Here is a 6000-nt window from a genome sequence, read left to right as displayed (position 1 = left end):
GCAAATGTTGCAAACGTTGGGATCTAAGAGCCAGAATTAAAGGAAGAAAGGTCCCCCAGGACACTGAAGGAACCGGGTTCCCTCAGGTGGACTTCAACGCCCGACATTCTCCGTCAAAGAATTTAACCAATCCTACGTTGACACTTTGACGTACCATTTTCTTCTATGCTAATTAGTACGCCTTCTAAAGAATCAAACAGACTCAGCGAAGGGCCTAGCAAAGGTACCGATCAACCAGCAATAGGAATCGTCGCAGTGGGACACCCTGTATGAAAATAGCAATTGTTCCAAGCACCAAACGGACCTGGTCCGTGATCCAGCAAAGGTACCGATCAACTCGAAACGAGGATTGTTTAAGTAGGACACCCAATATGAAAATCGAAATCAGAAGTCCTACAGAAAGAAGGGAATATCACAATTCATGATTGACAAAGAACTCTAGCAGTCTTCCCAAATGGACCTGGACTAGATGTAGCAATGAGGATCGTTGCATTGGGACACCCTGTATGAAAATGCAAATCAAGAGTCCTAGAGAAATGAGGGAACAGCACAATTCACCATTGACAAAGAACACTAGCAGTCGTTCCAAATAGACCCGGACTTCTAGCAAAGATATCGACTAGCAATGGTGAACGTTGGATTGGGACACCTTGTATGAAAATCCAAATCAAAAGTCCTACAGAAAGGAGGGAACAGCACAATTCACCATTGACAAAGAACACTAGCAGTCTTTCCAAATGGACCTGGACTAGATGTAGCAATGAGGATCGTTGCATTGAGACACCTTGTATGAAAATCCCAATCAAAAGTCCAAAAGAAAGGAGGGAATAGCACAATTCACCATTGACAAAGAACACTAGCAGTCTTCCTAAATGGACCTGGACTAGATCTAGCAAAGATGTTGACTAGCAATGAGGATCGTTGCATTAGGACATCATGTATGAAAATCCCAATCAAAAGTCCTACAGAAAGGAGGGAATAGCACAATTCACTATTGACAAAGAACACTAGTAGTCTTTCCAAATGGATCTGGACTAAATGTAGCAATGAGGATCGTTGGATTGTGACCCCCTGTATGAAACTCGAAATCAAAAGACCTACAAAAAGGAGAGAATAGCGCAATTCATGACAAAGAACACTATCAGGCGTTCCAAATAGACCTGGACTAGATCTACCAAAGGTGGATGGTTGGATGAGGATCGTTGGATTGGGACCCCCTGTATGAAAATGCAAATCAGAAGTCCTACAGAAAGGAGAGAATAGCGCAATTCATGACAAAGAACACTAGCAGGCGTTCCAAATGGACCTGGACTACATCTAGCAAAGATATCAACTAGCAATGAGGATCGTTGCATTGGGACACCCTGTATGAGAATCCTAATCAAAAGTCCTACAGAAAGGAGGGAATAGCACAATTCACCATTGACAAAGAACACTAGTAGTCTTTCCAAATGGACCTGGACTAGATCTAGCAATGAGAATCGTTGCATTAGGACATCATGTATGAAAATCCAAATCAAAAGTTCTACAGAAAGGAGGGAGTAGCACAATTCACCATTGACAAAGAACACTAGTAGTCTTTCCAAATGGACCTGGACTAGATGTAGCAATGAGGATCGTTGGATTGGGTCCCCCTGTATGAAAATCCAAATCAAAAGTCCTACAGAAAGGAGGGAATAGCACAATTCACCATTGACAAAGAACACTAGTTCCAAATGGACCTGGACTAGATCTAGGAAAGGTATCGACTAGCAACGCGTTGGATTGGGACACCCTGTATGAAAATCCAAGCCGAAAGGCGTACAGAGAGGACGGTCAGAGCTGCAGGGGCAAGAAGGAGAGACCCGGCAGGTGAGGTGTCACGAGGCGCGCGAGTAATATATCGTTGCTCGGCCCATCGTAGGTGGGTGTGCTCGTCCCGTACCCGTTCCGTACCCGTTCCGTACCCGTCCGTATTCTCGCAGGACGGCTGGGTCCGGGCTCGGGTATCTCACCCGAGCCCCTGGCGCTAAGAGAAAGAAGGGTAATGCCGGTATAAACGCGCCCGATCACCTTCTTTTCTCTCTCTCTTTCTCTCTCGCTCTCTTTCTCTCTCTCTCTCTTTGCGCGGGAGGAGAACAAAGTCTCGTTCGGCCCTCCCTGGGCTCTCCTCTCTCTCCTTCTTTCAGGGTCTCCCCTTCTTCGGGATTGCCATTAGCAAATGCCAACGTGAAACGCGCACGCCCGCGCTCACCTGCCTGCCACCACACCTCGTGGACGTTCCTCTTCTGCCTCGTGCTGTCTCTCTTCTTCTTCTTCTTCTTCTTCTTCTTCTGCAGCTTCTCCTTCTCCGACTGTTTTTGTTGTCTTACTGCATGCGTGTCTTCTGCGCGAGTATTCACCGAGAGACGTGTCTTTGCTGATCTAGCGGGAGTTGGGTCTGGGTGTGTTCGTTCTGATCGGGTATAGTAAGCGGAAGCTGGTGTGTATAGAGCACCGGAGGTCCTCTTCAGAGGTTCTTGTTGTTACAATGTACAGTGGATGATCGAAGTGGTAGAGAGACTTGAGCGGATTTTGCAACGAAACAGTCGATTGTTGAAGGGAAAGCCACGATTGAATTCTTCTATCCCAATCGTATCGTGTGAAAGAAAAATTGTTCCAGTGTCAACGGTATTGACTGTCAGCTTGTGTTCACTTGTTTGATCCTTCTTAGACGAAATAAAATATTTGCAATTTTAAGCGTCAATTAACTGCGAGCTTAACTTTTGTTCGTTTACCGACCCCAGCCTAGACAAAATAAAATATTAGCAGTGCTGCTATTAATTGATTATAAACTGTAAATTATCTGAACCTACCGGGGACCTAAAGCGAGTAGCACGAATTGCGTTGTAAAAATAAAATTCATTATTTTCGTAATACCTGCTCGTGTGAACAATTTCGTTGAATTGTTTCCACCGAAAGGATCTCCTTAATTTCAGTGACTGTGAGCTAGAAAAATCGAAAATCGGTCGCTTGATCGCGGTAGGTCCAGCGTTAATTAATCAACGAGCTGCTACGATTACTGAACGTAAAAGAACATGGGAAGGAATATTACCGAGGGCAGACCGTTTCACGGCCCTAAAACGAGACGAATCGATTCCGTGAAGGATTTCAGGGTTCCGTATCCTCGCAGACTCTATTAATATGTATGATTGGCCGGGAGTCCTTTAGGGCATCTCGCAGGATACGGTGCAGCAGGGGCAGATGTTGCTTGGCCCCGTGTCACAGCATAAATCGCGAAACTGGCCGCCAATTAACCGGACGCAGAAATTACACGACGTGGAATTAGAAACCGGCCCCGCCTTTCCGGGAACGGTCTCGTCGTCTATCGATCTCCCGCCGACGATAACTAAAAATACACCCCCGTTGTTCGCGTAAATCGCACGATTAAATGGCTATCGGGCTGGTCGATCCTCTTCGGCGTGTTTAATTCAACGCGCTCCGCCATTCTTGTTAGCTCGGGGACTCCGTCGCTAGCGGCGACGATTAATTAGGCGTTTGATGGAAAATAAAAATTGTCTGCGTTCATTGCCAGATACGAGAAGCGGAGCTTGCGAAAATACGAGCGCGCGTAAACTTCTGCTTTCGCTTGCAACGTTGTCGCACAAATCAATTTCAGAGTTCATCGACTCGAACTCGAAATCGCAATGCAAACTAGAACGAAACGATCGAGCCTGAAAAGTAGATCCTTCGCGCAGGACCTCGGATCCCGCGAAAGGAAATCGAGCTCGATGTCCCGGTCTGTTCGCGCGATAAGGATGCTCGAACGACGCGTACGAACATAAGTGCACGACTTCTCGAACAGGGAAACACGGGCGCGGCCTTTAACACGCTCGCGAAAGTGCCGCGGGACTCTCACTTTTCAGGAAGGCGTAAATCACTCGGCCAAATGGATCCTCCGATCAGCAACATTGTTTCTTACTTGGATCATTGATCACTGATGAAATTGGTTCTCTCTCAGTTTTTCTGGCGAGAATTTTACCAATTGAAGCGTCAATAAAAATATTGGACAATTTTTTTCGTGAACGAATCTTCCGTAGATTTGAAGATTGAAGTTTCCCCTTTACAACGACACCTCAAAACTTGATGTACGATTTTTTTTTCGTAGATTTATTGAAATTTGAATGTCAGATGTGCTGCCAAACTTACAATAATATAAGGTATACTTGGTCCTCGTGTTTGGTCCGTAAAACAGTGAAAAAAAATCGTAGATCATGTTTCGAGGTCTCGTTGTGAAGGGGAGGCTTCAGTCTTCACGTCTGTGGTAGATTTATTCACGGAAAAAATTTTTTAATGTTTTTACAGAGGTTATGATTTGTAGAATTTTTTAGGAAAATGGGTCTTCGATTTCTCATGTGCCGCATCCTGTAAGAATATCTTACAGGAAAATGAATAACGGCTTGCGAAAGTAGAATGTTCAAGCTTTAAAATGAGTCCAAGTTCATTGCTTTACGATTGTTTTTCACGAAATGACAACAGGTTAAATATCGTCAATTTCTCAGACATTGTACAGTTTCAATTACAGTGATTTCTCTACATATGTCGCGAAGGCCTGGATGATAAACGTCGCGGAAGTGTCCCCACTACCGCGGTATGTACCCCATGAAGGGCAAAGAAGGTCGAGGGGCCTCGGACACCGAGGAGTGTAAACATAACACGGGTATGTCTCCTGGACGATACATGACGCTGGCGAGACCCGTGTTGATGACATATATCGAGAATTCACTGTACTTTATTTATACGGTCTGTTGAGGGAGATATCTGCCGTGTAAAAAAAAGAGTTTAATGCAGCTGGATCTATCGAATCTATCGAATCTGTTACAGTGCACCTTAACTTCCCCCATCGCATCGCATCGCATCAAATAATTACCGATCCCACGGGGTGCATCGACGGGGAACGGCATTCGCATCCTCTGCTCGCCGCCCCACTAAAAAACGAACCCGAAGATCGTTCCATTTCATCGGTAAAAGTAGCTTTCTAGCGTTTCTTCGATCTCGTTGCTCCCCATTGACCCCGTCATAGATTTGCATAAATCGACCGAGTGGATTTCCCGCGGCTGGCATAAACAGGGGAAAAAAAACCGCGGCAATAGCACTGCCTCCGAAGTCGGACACACCGCGTGCATGCATGTTCGCCTACCTCGGTCTCGGTCTCTCTTCTAGTCCCAGTTCCGCTTCCTCGAGCGGTGCGATTCGTTCCGCACGCGCGTCGCGATTTTGCACCGGCTTCTGACCGAAGATCATGCTTTTGCACGTGTGCGCCAACGCTTCGACTGCCGCGTGTGAACCTCCGAAGGATCCCACAGGACCGAAATAATCGATTACAATCGCATTTTATCCCCATTGAGGGGTCATCCAAGGACAAAACCTTTTTTTTACTTCCATTCTTCCATTTTTCTGATCGCATTGACACCGAACACGATACAGTTTCCATCGTGTTCACCTATTTGAAACACGATACAGCGGAACCTCGATTATCCGAACCGGTGACATCTGAAATCGTCATGAAGACGGTCAACAGTTCGGACACTTAAGCGGATCCAGGTACAGGATACGTATTGGATATTATTTCAATAATATCTCAACTATTAGGTTTAGAACACATGAAGGTCAATACATATTTACGCAGAGTTTGATACTCCATCGATTCGCGACACAAAAGCCGGGTCATTCTATTTGTAGAAATCAAGGTGACCTTGAAGTTTCCGAGATGCCTTCAACCATATGAAAAATGTTTCCATCAGAATATTTCACCTCCTATACCGTGTAAGTTTTGTATATATCATTTTTGCATATGATTGCGAATAACAAAAATATTTCAGGTTGTCAAAGTTATTCCACCGCCCTGTATACTTGAATGAAAAAATGTATTCAAATAGAGTAAATTCTCGATATATGTCAACAACACGGGTCATGACGTGTTATGTTTACACTCCTCGGCGTCCGAGGCCTCTCGAGCTTCGTGGCCCCTCACGGGGTATA

The sequence above is a fragment of the Halictus rubicundus genome, chromosome 7, assembly GCF_050948215.1.
Source record: "Halictus rubicundus isolate RS-2024b chromosome 7, iyHalRubi1_principal, whole genome shotgun sequence".
NCBI lineage: Eukaryota > Metazoa > Arthropoda > Insecta > Hymenoptera > Halictidae > Halictus > Halictus rubicundus.
Note: the sequence above shows the minus strand (reverse complement) of the source record.